Source organism: Ruditapes philippinarum, unplaced genomic scaffold (genome assembly GCF_026571515.1).
Source record: "Ruditapes philippinarum isolate M1 unplaced genomic scaffold, ASM2657151v2 ctg2249_1_1_1_1, whole genome shotgun sequence".
Classification (NCBI taxonomy): Eukaryota; Metazoa; Mollusca; class Bivalvia; order Venerida; family Veneridae; genus Ruditapes; species Ruditapes philippinarum.
The window spans coordinates 1-17131 of NW_026854370.1; the positions used below are offsets into that span (position 1 = coordinate 1).

At 30.6% G+C, this 17131-nt stretch overlaps 2 long non-coding RNA genes across 2 annotated transcripts; one reads left to right on the forward strand and one right to left on the reverse strand.

Annotated features, from left to right (window-relative positions):
- Positions 1 to 63: 63 nt before the first annotated feature.
- On the reverse strand, positions 64 to 2828 carry LOC132739991 (uncharacterized). The gene is made up of 4 exons (XR_009627087.1): positions 2678 to 2828; positions 2082 to 2111; positions 437 to 522; positions 64 to 267 (listed from the first exon to the last, which is right to left on the reverse strand). It is a non-coding gene; the product is annotated as an uncharacterized LOC132739991 (long non-coding RNA).
- Positions 2829 to 5596: 2768 nt separating this feature from the next.
- Positions 5597 to 6877, forward strand: LOC132739992 (uncharacterized). Its single transcript, XR_009627088.1, has 2 exons — positions 5597 to 5708; positions 6292 to 6877. It is a non-coding gene; the product is annotated as an uncharacterized LOC132739992 (long non-coding RNA).
- The last annotated feature ends 10254 nt before the right edge of the window (positions 6878 to 17131 follow it).

Here is a 17131-nt window from a genome sequence, read left to right on the forward strand (position 1 = left end):
AATTGAAAAAAATAAAAATAATAAATACATAGATTTCCAGTGAAAGAAGTAAGTACCCCTTGTAACAGAAATCGCCCACCAGGCATGACCATTTCAAAAAACTTGTCTTTTATGAAAGGATATGGTCCATTCAAATTAATTTCCTCGTCACCCCAATCGCCACCTGATGTTTTAGAATTTCTAACTATCACACCTTTGTTCTCACTAAAAAAGCGTACGTCAAAGCGGAATGCAGTGTTGTTTTCCCCTTTTACATTCATAGAAAAGCTATTGAAAAAGACGATACACTTATTATGGTATTTCATAATATGTGACGGTTTGTGCATTGTAAGATAATTTTTATCACAAAACTGCAGTTGAGATTTTTTAACTTTGGTCAAATCTTACAATAGAATTTATATATAATCACTATTCATAATACTAAGTTTTGTTTTACCTCTTTGCATCTTTAAATGGAATACCACTGATAGAAAATACTTTCCCTGGATAAAGTCAATCAAGTTGGTAGTTAAATGGTGTCCTCTGTATTGTGAAATTTATATGCTAATAGTCATACAAAAACAAAATTTAAAATGTCATATTAAATCTGTTTTTTTTTTAATTTGGACGGATGCTTAACATTAAATATATTGTTATAATCTAAATTTGTCTGGTATATTTTTTGTTTTGTAAGCCTTAAACAGTTAATGCACATATACTTTAATGTATAATTTATTTTGTAAATATTAACTTCTTTTTCTTACTTAAGTTTTTTTTCTTATTCATTTAATTGGGTACGCGATTATTTCTATTTCAACTATTGTTACGTTTCACATTCAATGTGTCAAGGTTAAATTATAACTAAGATTAAATCTACAGATTAAAACGCAAAATTAATATATCCTGCTTAAAGGTAAATATAAAGGGATGTTAATGGTTCTAGGTGTTAATAATTTTTATATGATCAAGATTTTAAGCCCTTAGGGAATAATTATAAGATCTGCCATCACATATCTATTGTCTATGTGATTGTTTTATTTCCTTTCCCTTTTTAAGATGTGTCAATATCTTCCTTTATGATTAATTCTGCTTCACTTTCTTGTTTGTATATATACTTGTCACAAATTATGTGAAGTCATATTCCATCTTGATTGTCACAGAATAAAGATTTAATGTTTTCAAAATTTAAATCTTGGATTTTTATTTATCAGGTATGTTGAGTTATTTATTTTTTATATATCTGCTGTTCTTCATTCAATGTTTCACTGTAAGAAATATGTTTTATCTTATCTTAAGCTGTTTCTCTCAAATATGTTTTAATATATATATTTTGCAGATTTTTCAATACTTTGCATATTAAATAATCATTTAATAACTTAAATAACTGAGATCTTGTAATATTTCTTATTGTAGAAGTAAAGTAAATTGTCATAAGATAATGTATAAAGTTTAGTTTTTGCTTTATAAGAAATGTTTAATCAAAGTTTTTTACTTAAAACAAATTAATTTGTAAAAAAATACTATTATTTTAGTTATTAATAAATTGTTCCATAAGTAATATTTTTCACATAATTTATATTGATATAGTTGATTTTATTCAATCATCAGTTTCATTTCAAAGCTATTTAAAAGTTCATTTTATAAGTATCGGTTGATTAAGGATTTTTATCATCGACCAAGATCTCGGTATCTTCTCACATGCAAAGCGAGTTATAGTTTAATTCCCCATGTATTTGTTAATTTAAATATTGCAATTACTAAATAATTATTATAATCATTTATAATGTATTGTAATATTAAACATATATTCCATCTTGACTGTCACAGAATAAAGAATAAATGTTTTCAAAATTTAAATCTTGGATTTTTATTTATCAGTCCTCTAGCATATCTCCAAATCGGGGCGCGCTCCGGAATCCGTATAACAATATGCATTAAACTTATAAAAGATATTAATAAGGTAGTAATAATTTTTTGATAATAGCTAATTTAGATACATTTGTATATAGCTAATTTAAATATAGATAATATCTAGTTTAGATATACATGTAGATAATAGCTAGTTAAGATAAAGATAAAAGTTAGATTAGATATCTACTTACCGGATCATATATGGTTTTGCTGTAGATAAACTACAAATGAGAAAAATTCAATGGAATTCACCAGCAGTAAAAAGCAAATTTTAACACAGTGGGTGGTTTCTGTTAATTTGATCAAATTAAAAAAAAAACAACACATTACTGTCTGTTTAACTTCACTAAACATGACTATGCAGTTGACCTCTACAAAAAGCATTTTTGTCTTTCACTTTCTTGAAGAAATCCATAATAATTTCTTTCCATCTCAATACGTTAATTTATAAACTAAATACTAAGCGCACAGCTACTTATTTCTTATGACAACTTTAGCTTAGAGGAACTCTGATTGAGTTTATCTAACATGTCAAGTAAAACATCGATTTATCGATAAATGAATAACTCAATATTTTGCACACATGTCTAACCAATAAAGATTCTACGAACATTAAAAAAAAATAATACTCCTTTTTAATGCACTTTGCAATGCAAAGTTATCCAGATTGTTTCAGTCTGACAAGATAGGCTACCGAAAAAGGAACAGTTCATTTTATCAAAATATTATTTGAGAATAAGAAATTTGGTCCCTGTGGGCAATTGAATATACGAGTTAAACCACTCACCGGAGCCTGGATGGTTGCCATTTTCGTTGTTCGACCCTGTGATTTTAAAAAGACTAAAATGGTTAATCTGTATTTCACAAGCTTGACACTACAAATGAATATTGAAGTAACTTACATTACTACTAAAACAGAGTGGTCATGTTTTATCTCTTTTCTTGAACTTTAAACCCTACTTGGGTTATCTTTCTTACTAGTCACAACACTTATGCAAAATCTACCTGGTCTCCAGCAGTGCATTTACCAAAAGGAAGAAAAACTAAATGATTAATATTAATGAAAACAACACATAATTTTTCTTTTTGAATTAACGATATAAAAAAATTATGAACAATCGATAATGATTTTGAATTTACCTCTTCTTAATTTTTTTAATTTTTGTCTAAATTTTATTTTAATAATACCCTGCAAAGGCTACGTTTAATAAAATTTACATCTTGTATAAGTATTTAAATGAATGTACATGTACGTGTACAGATAGATAGGTAGGTAGGTAGGTAGGTAGGTGCGTTTCAACCCATTTTTGTTTTTGATTTCTATGCAGTCTTCATCGGGATATTTTTGCATAGAAATCAAAGATAGGTAATATAGAGGAGAGTCAGGTGGGTAAAAACACATTCCGATTTTCTTTGAAAAAAATGGATTGAATTTTACATAACTGTTTAAAAAACTTACCCTGCGATTGACCTATTTTCACAGTCATATCTGGTGTTATGCTTCACGTTTGGAGCAGCGGAAATTCACGCATATACTTTTTACCGAGATACACATGGTGTTCCACCCCCGTATTAAACAAATTTAAACAATGTCCAGCGTTTGTGAATTGTTGAGGGGCGAAAAGTCTATTATCGAGATCAAAGAAACTTTCAAATTACGCTACGGTCAGTAATATTGTAAGGAGAGATCACTGCGTGCAAAATTGCGAATTTTTCTAATTTTTTCGCCTCTCGTACAAAAACTACGGTGACCAGACAACAGTATCCTTTGTGAATATATATAAATATGTGCCAAGCACTAAACATATAAATTATCCAGGAAAGAAGTTAAGTTTCAGTAGAAGATAATGCAATATTACTTTCTTGGAGAGGTCGTCAGACCCATTTTTTGCGTATCAAATTGAAGTAAATAAATCACATTTATTGCCTTAAACATTAGAAATAGTCTACAATCAGACCTCTCCACAGTGTTGAGGATGAATGCTGGTTGCATACATTTTGAAAATTGAAGCTATTGAATTTCATTTACACCCTAAAATCATTAGTACCAGTCTACAAATATTGTTATGCGAATGATCCGCTTCAAAATACGACTTTACTTAACGAAAAAATAACATTGAGGTGGACAAGTCGGTATAAAAGAAAACTCGGAAAATATCATTTACATGTACATTTAACACTACGAACAGTGGTTCGTTCAGTATATAATGCTTTAAACTGTATAAATAGATTAATGTGTTGTGAATAGCGTTTTCGGAAAATAGTAGCAGTAAACATTTTTAATAGCTACAATATTGTAAAATTTGAAACTAGTCCTCTACAACAGTATTGTTTTTAGGATGGAATATTTGGCCAACATTTTTTTAAATGGTTATCTTTTTTTACTCATTTTGTTTGGATTCACAGTTCAGCTCAGATATTTTAGATATGATCATTCCTCACTTCAAATTAGGTAATATCGCGTATGGAGCTAACTGTTGCGCGCCAGTAAATATCGCGTAGAATTAGCTTTCCGTCGCGCAACATGTACAAGAGGTCGCGCTTTTTTCGTCTCTTTTTTTAAAAGAGAAATCTGTCCATACACAGAAAATGACATATAAAACTCTGTGCTTGAATAATAAATAAGAAGTTTAAGTGAAAGCATGATAATAAAATCAATCAAACTAAATAATAACAATAATAATAATAATAGTAATTTTAATCAATTTATACAGTTTTAGGATTATATTGTAACAAAAGTCTGAAATATTACTTCTTTTTTACTGTATCTATTTTGTTTTGAAAGTCATAAACTGAAGATAGTTGTTAAAATTAAAGTTGATTGTAAATTGAAACACTGTCCAGTTCATAATTGTCTAGTGCACTAGGAGTGAACTTCAAAGTGCAGAAAAATGACACAATAGGTCAGGGTTATTGGCCCCGAATACGAGTTAACTGCCCCGGACCCACGGTTCGACATTACGTAGCTTAGTGTTGAATATTATCAATAAATGTCCAAAGCATTATGATAAACCAGTACAACCAACACTGTCAATATATAAGTAGGATTCCTAGCAGATTACAACATTGAGTGAAGCGTATCCCTCTTGTCATTTGTGACAAATGCTGTCTCCTGACTTGGTCACCTAACATCGAGTAAATATAACAAAATATATTTATACTTTATTATACAAAATATACAAAGACTAAATGACTTACTACAACATGAAAATGATCCTGAAAACTATTCATATGGAAAATCGTATAAAACTTGTAGAATAAAATAACAGGTTTTGGCAGTAAGTCTAGCAATTTCAGACTTGTATAGAGTATAAACTAAATGTTTGCTTATCATTTAGAGATAAATATTTTACGCAATGATAACATTACACAGATATAAATGTATTATGTAATACAAAACGCGTATGTGTGTAAAACGGACAATTCTTGAAAAAAGAACAAAATAAAAACAAAAAGTCTCTGAGACATATATAAGTGACTCACAGATAATTAATCATATACTACTTGCGATATAAACTCAACACATGTTCCTCAAATATAATGTCTTATTCTTTTAATTAGTAAATTACTTAAATTGTATAAGTGTTACAAGGAAATATTCATGTTCAGGAATTAACTATGTAATGAAACTGGCACTTAACTACCACTTATAACCTAATTATCTCCCTGACTTCGAATAATTACAACACGATTCGCAGAATATATCCTTAAAATAAATGGCAAACTGATTGGAATTCCCCCTTTGATAGTATAAATATACGAAAAAGTGTTGTAGATTTTAAAAACACAAGATACTTCCAGATGAATATCATAATAAGGTAATATATGCGTTTAATCTTGAATATTCATGACATAATTATGCATAATAAATATTCATGGTTTATGAATGATCACAAAATTTTCATAATTCAAAAGAACGATTTGTATGGGTTATATACAGAGTTTTAAGAAATTAACTTTTGAGGAACGAATTCTTTATACAAAATATAACGATTTTATTGGCAGACAAACATTGGCGAACAGTAAAAATTATATAAAACCACTTCCGGTCTAAAATCAAAAGACATGCATGTGTCAATGTATTTCGTTGCCGTCAACATTTTCATTCATTATAGCATGTGAGTGGAAAAGTAGTCAGGAGAAATAACGCAAGGAATTCATTTAATTCAAGATTAATCGGCAAAGTCGTTATAATCACGGAATAATAAGTAATAAAATTTTCTACAGAGGAAAAAGAATCGTGGAAGTACGCTCAAAATTTAACAAAAAATTACATTTAAATAGTTAAATGCTAGCAGGTAAAATATATAGATAATATCAATTATAGGTATAAAACTGTTGTTTGTTTTGTAAATGGTAAAAGTTCAAAATTTCAATTGTTTTGTGCTCTTCTTTTTTCAGATCTTGAAAACAAGCAAAGCGGATATACTTTACAGTTTGCGTCTCAAACCAGAGAAAATAAATGAAGCTGTTTGGAATTATCAAATTTATATCTATGTTAGCAATGTTCCTGATGCTGATGTTTTCAGAAGGAAATGCTCGTTACTGCAGTTATAATAACAAAAGAGGCAAATGCCATGACGTCATTAGGGTTGGATCAAGCAAATTCGAAAAAGGTTTATGTGAAGCTCGTGGAGGAAAATGTGTCCCGGGCCGTCGCCCAAAACGGTGTTTCTGCAAAATGAAAATTTATTTGTGATTCTTCAGAGTATGAAGCTCGCGGAGCGAAATGTGTCCCTTGCAGATGCCAAAAAAGGTGTTTCTGCAAAATGACAATTCATTTGTGATTCTTCAGAGTGTAGAGCAGAATTAATGCATTTATTCTGTTTTGTTTGATAACCTTTGAACTTGCATTATGCTTGATTCTACCTTGTATTATGATATTTAAACTTGCATTATATGATTGATTCCATTTTGCATTATTTCATTCAATTTAAATGGTCTTTCATTGAGTGATAACTTATGCTAAATAAAGCTCGATCTCTGATGTTTAGTTGATTATGTTTGATCATCTCAAATTCTATATTAAACAATTTAAACAATGTCCAGCGATTGTGAATTGTTAAGGGGCGATAACTCGAGATCAACGAAATTACGCTACGGCCAGTAATCCTGTAAGGGGAGATCACTGCGTGGGAAATTGCGATTTTTTTCCCCTTTTTTCGCCTCCCGTACAAAAACCGCTGTGACCATACAATAGTATCTTTTGTGCATATATAAATATGTACCAAGTACTATACATATAAATTGTCCAGGAGAGAAGTTAAGTTTCAGTAGAAGATAATGCAATATTACTTTATTGGAGAGAGGTCGTCAGACCTATTTTTGGCGTATTAAATTGAAGTAAATGAATTTCATTTATAGCCTTAAACATTAGAACTAGTCTACAATAATTGCTATGCGCATGCTCCGCTTTAAAATACTTTCCGTAAACGAGGAATTTACGAAACATCGAAGTGGAAAAATCGATAAAAGGAAAACTTGGAAAATATCATTTAAATGTACGGTACATTTAACACTTCGAAAAGTGGTTCATTTGGACTACAGTTGCGTTCACACTAAAGGTTGCACAAAGTTACACAAAGTGCACTTGGTGTGCACTACATGTGTACTTCTAGTGCACTAGACTAAATAATGCTCTGGGTAGTGTTTCAATTGTTTGTCAAACAGTCACTTTTAATTTTAACAATCATCTTCAGTTAATTATGACTTTCAAAAAAATAGATACATAAATAAGAAGTAATATTTCAGGCTTATGTTACAGTATAATCCTTTTAACAGTATAGATTGATTATTATTTAGTTTAATTGATTTTATTATCATGTTTTCATTTGTTATTCAAGGACCGAGTTTTAAATGACATTTTCAGTGTTTATATACAGATTTCTCTTAAAAATAAAAACTTAAAAAGCGCGACCTCTTGTAGGGCGACTTTGCCATATTTTGAACAAGCATGCCTCTACGCGATCTTTACTAGCTACGTACGCGAGTTTACCTAATTTGAAGTGAGGAATGATCATATCTAAAAATAACTGAGCTGTACCAATGACATAGACTGTGAATGCAACAAAATGAGTAAAAAAGGATTACCATTTCAAAAAATGTTGGCCAAATATAAAATCCTAAGAATAATACTTCTTGTAGAGGACAAGTTTAAATATTACTATATTGTAGCTATTATAAATGTTTAATGCTACTATTTTCCGAAATCGCTATTCACAACACATTAATCTATTTTATACAGTTTAAAGGATTATAATCCAAACGAGCCACTATTCGTTGTGTTAAATGTAAATGATATTTTACGATTTTTTTTCTTTTTACCGACTAATCCACCTCGATGTTATCTTTTCCGGTTAAGTAAAGTCGTATTTTGAAGCGGATCATTCGCATAACAATATTTGTAGACTTGTACTAATGATTTGGATATATTATTCCGATTCTACGCCCTTGTGATATAATTCGTCGCATCCGAACTCCAAACAGTGATGTTATTGAGCGCTAAAATCAATTCTTACACGACCCGCATTTTCCCCTATTGAACATAGAAGGACCGAAAGTGTATGTTATTATGCAATAAAATCACTGTTGACGTTCTATATTTAGACATGTCACGTAATCATTATACACGTGACGTAACCACTAAAATGTGACGCGCTGAAATAAGTACGAAAACAAATCAGACGCAATTCAGCTTAATAATCAGGTATAGGCAGCATTCATTTGTTAATGTCGTGTAAGAATCGAAATAATATATCCAAATCGGTGATTTTATCGCTTGATAAAACTACTGTCTTGATAAAAAACTGTTTGTCGGTCGGATGCGCATCATAATCTATATCACTCGGGTTACGCCCTCGTGATATAATTCCTCGCATATGAACTCCAAACAGTGATTTTATTGGGCGATAAAATCACAGTTTTGAATAAACTATTCCTGAAATAAATTGAAGAATATGATCAAAATCAATTATTCCTGGTGAAATAGTGTAGACAATGTAAGTGGCTGATTTTTAGCAAAGTGTATTTTCGGGACCTAACCATTTTGCATCTAGTTATATATATCAATAACAAGTAAAGAAGGTTCTTTAAAACGAAGAACATAATTTTACGCTGTCATTTAAGAAAGATTAATTAAACAAACAGCATATTAAAATATGTCAGTATGTCAGATTGTTCAGGAAAGTACACATGAAGTTGCAATTGCATGATAGTGCATTCAGTATAATCATTAAGCATCATGTTATTCAGCAATTAAAAGGTAGGTTTTCATTGTAGATTGAATAAATGTACTAATTCTGTTCCATATGAGAGAGAAAAAAAAGTTTGCGAATTGGCATGGCACCGCTAATATTTTGTTTCATTTTCGCTACTAAAGTTGATTAAATATTAACATGATGCTATATAAACCAAAAACCAAGGAAAAAACATCGCGACAAATGTTATATATGCATAAATATACTATAGATTTCATAAGCGACCATTTCGGGAGGTGAATTACGTTACATGTTCATAAACAAAACTAGCATGTGCCATTTGAATCCGACATTTTAATTGAATATCAGCTATCGATAAAGCAATTGCAATGTCAATACGTTTCACCATACGATAACATTCATATGCTCTAAATCATACAAGTAACTCGCGCATTTTCATGTTCTTGACCTTATATAGATATGCATGTTATAAATGAAAACTTATTTAATCAGGCAATATCTGTTCATATCGTTGATTCATTTAGATATAAAATTCACATTTATCAAATTGCAGACATAAAGTTATGTTTTACTTAAAGTTGTGATAATAAAATTATTATCGATTTTATTTCATTCATAAAACACAACATTAAATGTAACGTAATTCACGTTATATACATTATAAGAGTAAAGTATAATGGAGAAGAAAAAAGATAATAAAACACAAATTTATTTCATGTGATCTATATTAAAACAACATTCTACTTTTCATAAGAAGCTCAACTTATAAATGGTACAGTTGATTATAAAACAAAGTCATTTTTACATCATAAATGAGAAATAAATTCACTAAAGTCTTGATATACTACAGTATGATAAATAAAAATTTTGTTTTTGTATTATTTGGCTTTCATCTTTATCATAAGTCATTTGTAAATACTTAAGAAATTATAGTAATGTACCATTGCTTAAACAGTTTTCTGCATTGATCGCACGAAATAATTTTCATTATGTAACGTAATTCACAAACATCTAATTAAACAATGAAACACAATTGAGAACGAAACATTGTACTCACAAGTTAAAATTGTCTTTGCTCTATTGAATATGGTTTAAATGAATGATATCTCTTATAAACATTGCAAATGAATGTTCAAGTGTTCCCTTTAAAACAAGATTATTTAGAATATACTTTCTTGAAAAGGGTTTTAAATCAATGATAGCTCTTATAAACATAATCATTGCAAATGGATGTTCAAGTGTTCTCTTTATAAACAAATCTATTTAAAGAAACCCACGACACAACCAATATCTTCCTCATCAAACTTGTATATGTTTCTTGTTTTCCCAGTTTTTACAGGATCACGGACGGAACACAGAATTTCCTCCCCTTGGATCCAAACAGAATCAGCAGTTGATGGCCATTTGAATGAATTCTTACCTTCAATCATAAAATGAAAATGAGGTTTCTCTTGCTGCTATTTTGCCGTCACCAGAGGTACAAACTGCATGAATTTGAAGAGTACCTTTTAATGGGTTTCACTGTCATATCAGATATTTCTTATTTCGCTTCATCGCACTCACTTTTATCAACAAATATATATTTCAAATTGGAACTTTCTTGACCATTCCCCCATTTGAAAAAGTCTTCTCCGTTCTGGATCACGGCCTTATGACGACGAACAGCCATGTCGAATAGGCGCTTAGCTGTGCCCCCCAACTCCAACACAGGGCATTTCCCATGTCCCGCTTCAAAATACAATCATGCTGCCTGAATACATGAGAAGCTCTTATCATGATTTGCAACTATCGAAAATATCTAGCGATTCCGATATTGTGACGTTGGAGAGTCGGTCCATGTAATGTATCATCTTGCAGGACGGCAATATCTCTTTCTCCACATTCAAAACCTTCTTCAATCATTATTGCATATACTGTAGTTGCAGTCTCAAACAATCACATTAGATATATGCTTAATTTCACCCGTCTCATTATCTCTAAAATACAAAATACAGGATGTAAGGTTACGGTACTTTTATCAAAGTATGCTGTCTGGATTTCATTGGCAAAAGAACATGAATAATTTTTGCGAAATCCATATGACATATGGCATGGTCACCGGGGAGATCTTCTTTAAGTAATCTAGATTGTTCATACTGGGCCTTTCCTCTTATGATGTGCTGTCTAAAATATGCCAGATCTTTCTGCATTCTCTGTATAAAAGTCGCCCTTATTCAACATTTACTATCTGCATTCTCTTGAACTCTCTTCTCTTTTTTTACCACTGTTATACCGTTGCCATTCAGGAAATGTAATTGCGTTGTTAAGTATATTTCTTTTCAAGATATCTAAATCATTCATTTTTTTCTGTTAAGACGTCAGGACTGTCTGTAGAAATAACTTTTATGTCTCTTAGAGCTTTACATTTCAGAGCCATATTTTGGTGTCGCTGACAGAGACATGTTTTCCTGTTACAAAATTGCAGGAGTTGCACGTTTTGTGGGCGTAAGTTTACGACTAAATGTAGTCAAACTAACCTCCGATGAATCATTCTCAGTCTTGAATTTTAGGTGCAGATTATACAGATAATCGTTCAAAACCCTCTCTTGTTTCTGTACTTTTTCCTACATTTTTGCTATCCTTTCTTCCAGGTAAACATGCGCTAACATCATCTCGTTCCATTAAGTCTGTAATTATTCTTCTTAATTCTCTTCTCTTTTCAGATAACCGTTCTACGCGTTCTTTCATACCATTTTTAATTCTTCTATTTTGCCTTCGATCAATACCTGTGTATGTGGCAAGGTTTCTGCTCATTTTATATTTTTGAATTATTTTTCCTCCAAGCACACGGATCCATGCTTTACTGCTTTGTTTGTTGCTGCTTGTTATTTTCATCTCTGATTCTAAGCAATTTTGAAAATGCAGACGCCTGAAAATTTATTTCTTTGACTTTGGCGTTACATAAAGTTCTTCTATTTCGTTTTTGGTTTTGTTCTTTATTGTGAGATTATTACTATCGATTTCGTTTGTATAAGAACTTTAGTTTTCTTTCTTTTTAAGTCTCTCGAGCCTTTTCCTTAGACTAGAATTCCTTCTTTGAAGATCAACAACTTTTTCGATCATGATTTTCAATTTCTTGTAAGCGTTCAGTCATTTTGTATTTGGATAATTTGCCTTTATCTTTCTGTTATTGACTGGAACTTGAAAGTCATTCTTTATGTACCAGGGTCATGTTCCAACTCTGAATCCAAAACAGTTGAATCACACGGACCAGTGTCTACGCTTGAAAGGGAAGTTATTATATTTGAAGAATTTACTGCATTTTAAAGCGATTTTATAGCATCACTGTTTTTCTTCATACATTTTTTTATCTTTTCCCGGCGTTTTGCAAGTTTCCTTGTTCTTAGTTCGTCTGTGGGGACATAGTATTTTTTCACCAGCTTTGATTCTTTTTTTAAATAATCTTTCCCTTTGAGCTGCTTTTGTTTCTCCATATACTTCTTTTGTCGCTCAGCATTTGTCATACGAACCATAATCTGTAAAAAAAGGATATTTAGTATGGTGTGAATTACGTTACAATAATTTTCATACCAATAGCTTCTATGATATGCAAAAAAAAACCCAAAAACATTTAAATATCACAATATTAAACAAAGCAATATAAAGTACAAATAACATATCAATTACATTTTTTAAAAAAATTAGCAATACATATGTATTATCAAAATTAAATACTTGTTATTTTCTGCAATCTCTGCGACCATACTCGATTCCAAGAAATACTGTTTACACTCGGAAATGACGATTTTAGGCATATATTACATCACAGTAAAAACTTTCGTCATCAATTTTAGTTTATTATGCGGGATAGTTGCTGTTCGTTGATATTCGTTAAAGTACATGTTACGTACTTCACTGTAACGTAGTTCACGGATGTTATCAATCTCATACGCAGTGATCTCCCCTTATCAGTACAGAGATCTCTGCCATCACAAACATTGAAATATCAATATTTTGATATTTTTTAGCTTTTTAATTGATAATTGTTTGATGAAACATAACGGACGTAGGTACGAAAAGTTAAAAATAAAACAGAAAGAGAAAAATGACGTTAGTTTTTCATTGTTACGATCGATATTTACATTTGAATTTCGACGTTACGTCATGTGACTTTCATCATCATGTGACGTCTGTGAAGGCAGTGATTACAATTCTGCCAAGGGAGGTAATCACTGTGAGGAGTTTGTGATTTTATAAGACGCTGAGGCCTTCTGAAATGCTTCAGGTAGAGATTCTGAAATTATCTGTTTTGGAAGAAGCATGTACCAGCATTGTGAAAATAAACGAATATAACGCGCTTGTAATAAGCTGCAACTATAGGAAGGTAAACGTAATTCACATTTTTAAAGTGACATTATGCCCATCCAAGGGTATATAGTGAGTGACCATGTGAATATATAAATAAGTTTTCATTTTGCAATAATTTCTTATGATTGAATAATTGACTTCACAAAAACAATAAATAACGCACAGACCCGGCTAATTATGGAATTTTCGGTGAATATCCATTAGAATTTACGTGTAACGTTTAGTTTATAAAAAAAGTGGGGAAGTCTTTTTTATATTTAAGGCAGACCTAAACATTTTCAAATATCACCTGTTGGTCTAACACCATTTTAACAGTCAATCTTTTGAAATATAAAGTCAATTTAGCTCCACTTGACTATGAAAATATGAGCATTATGTCACTTTAATGTCAAAACGTAAATTTCTAGTTGATGGGCTAACAATTTAGATTTTATTTATTTGGATCAAATTATTGATATTCATTTGTGTAATTTAGGTCTTTTTATATTTTAATAATTGATGATTTACATTTATATCACTTATTTTAAGAATTACTCTCTTGGGTTTTTTTATGTAACGTAATTCACATACAATTTTGTGACATCTTTTTATCGTTATTTTTCATGTTAAAATAATAAGAAAATATGATTTGTAGGTGTTTTTAAATAAGTTCATGGACAAAAGTTTGAATTGAAGTGAAGTTATTAGTGCTGGATATTAAAACTATTTCTTAAAAATTATTTAGAAAGCACACGATTTATTGTAAAATTTGAAAATCTGCATCATAACATGTACGTGCTTCTTTTCAATCGAAACGTAAGATTAAATGAAGTTATAAACAGCTACATGTATAGACAATTGAAATCAATATTGAAATGGTTCGTTAGGACTTAAATATTTTTCTACACCTGTGTTGCTGTTGTTGTTACATTTTACACCCTCTGCACATCAAAATTGTGGTGGGGTATACTGAACTAATCTTGGCCGGTCCATCTGTCGATGAGCCCTGCATACCGTCGGTGGTTATATCTTTTTATTATTAATAGCAGTAATAGCTAGTCCGGGATATAATATAATAGTATCAAAACGCTTTATTATTATTATTATTTTTATTGTTATTATAATTATTATTATATTCGGGGGTTGAGTATGAAGTCGTAGATCATATGGCATCTTTCCAGATTTTTCTGGTTGAGGAAGACCTCTTGTGCCCCTCTGTGCATAATTTAAGGCAAGTAGAACCACCAATTGAAGAGCTTCGAATTCCTGACATAAAAGTAAAATGAATCCAAAGTCCCTGGCGAGACCTAACTTAAATTAACTTCATAGAGAGATAATTATGTTTCGTAGTGAAGACGTAGATTTCTTTTCTTTCATCCAGTTATGAAGGGTATTTTACAGATTAGTGAGTACTATTCCTTCTGGTATTATATATAGTAACCGAGAAAATAAATAGCCACTATTTGTTTTAAATCAATGTTAAGGTTATTTACCTAAATTTCATTCTATATGAAACATGATTATGGTAATTCCTTAAGAAAAAAAAAACAACATGTTTTTCTTTCAAAATGAAAATTGCAAGTTATTAAAATAATTCTTACGCTGGTTTTGTTTGCTAATTTAGACTGCGTTTTTTTCATAGCTCTCCAGCTCACTTCAACTTTATTCTCTTACGAGTGTAGATACAGTTGTACTTACATTGATTCTATAATTTTTTAATAGATTTTTTGATAGGAAATAACTTATTATTCAGTTATTTATTTTTTTGTATGGAGGCGCTGTGGTAAGATTATTTTCATTTTATTCATTTACTTGAAATTTATTCTTATTTGCATCGCTCAATTCTTGTATTGGTATATTTTATGTACATTTTAATCAACTTTATTGTTAATATTTTAGTATTTTAATCATGTACATTGTATTTATGTTTTCAGGCTTTTTCTTCGTATTATATTAAATTGACGAACATACGCCAGGAGTGTATTATTAATTATACCCTGTGACACATCCATAATTTTTAAAAACAAGGGGTTATTTACAGTAAAAATTTTTATTAAAAAAGTTTGGGGACATATCTAAAAATTTCATGTTTTCAGGTTTTGAAAAAACCCCTTATTTTGTTTGATTTTCATTTAAGGGGAAAGAAAAATTATTAATGGGTTAAAGGGCACACGCGAAAAAAATGGAAAAAACAACAATCAAAATTTAAAATTTTAAATTACACTACATGGGCCCCAATTTTTTTAAATTTTATGTATTATTTTGATTGTTTGGCATTGGGTTTTTTTTTAAAACCCCTTTTATCTATAAAAAAGTTATTGAACCCGGGGAACAAAAATATACCCCTTTTAACAGGAAATATGTAAACTTTTTACCTTTTAGTGTGACCCTTTACCTTGGAAAGGGAGGGAACCCCGGGTGTTACGCATAAAATTTTCATTTTTATTTATTGGGGACTATCCCTTTTATCTAATTTAAGAAATTTTTTGGACGGGACACTAAAATACTAAAATAACAGACTCTTTTTTAAACCCTTTTAAACCCCTAATTGGTGACCTTGGGCCTTGGGGGTAAAGGGGGGCAGGTGTTTTTAAAAAGTTCCAAATTTTTATTTTTCTTTTGGCCAAAATTTAATTTTAAAATCCCTTTTTAAATATGAATCAATTCTAGATTGACACAATATAAACCCTAATTTTAAAAAAAATTTTGTTTAAAATTTTTTTTCCTTAATTGTGACCTTGACCTTTTGGGGTTTGGGGGCAGGTGTTTGCGGGATACAATTCCCCTTTTTAGTGTATTTTTGTGCCAAAATTTTTTCAAAATTTTTTTGATTATGAAAAAAGTTAGGGGCAGGTCAAAAATATATCCCCAAATAAAAAGATTTTTTTTAACTTTACCTCCAAATGACCTTGACCTTGGAGGTAAGTGACCGAATTGTTGCGCATGACACATCGTCTCATTGGTTGTGAACAATTGTGGCAAGTATTTACAAAAATCCTTCAAAGATTACGAAAAGTTTAGGAGACCTGGAACACGACATATAACCCCAAATAGACAATGTTGACACTTGAATGAGCAAGTTGCGACCATTGACCCTGGAAGATAGGGGTCTGCGTTGTTAGCAATGTCACAATCGTCTTATCATAACCAAACATTTGTGCCAATTATTTCAAACAAATTCCTTTGATAAATGACAAAGTTATGGACCGGACACGAAAGTGTGACGGACAGACGGACGGAGCCCATTTCTATATTCCCCTTTTTTCTTCGAAAAGACTTAAAAGTTGATTCTGTAATTTCAACTTATGACTTATTTAGCATATACTATTGGATATTCAATAAAAAGTACTTTGTTTGCTAGTTTTGAAAAAAATAAATCTCCGTCGCGTCATAATATAGAAAATATTGTTTTTATATGATTTCTATAAATTCAAAATATTATTTTATTCAACACATACTGATATTAATTTTAAAAAATGCATTGCTAATCGTATCTTATCGCCACATTTTAAATGTTGCACTCCGTTGCGCCCGTTGCGTCCGTTGCGCCAAAAAATCTCCGTTGCGTATTTTAATGGTACCGCTTGGAAGCAAATAAAATCTTAATACTAACTTATTTATTCAAATTAATTATATTGATTAAAGCTGGGAAGAAATTATTGTCATATTAATGTTTTTTCAAAGAAATATCATGAATT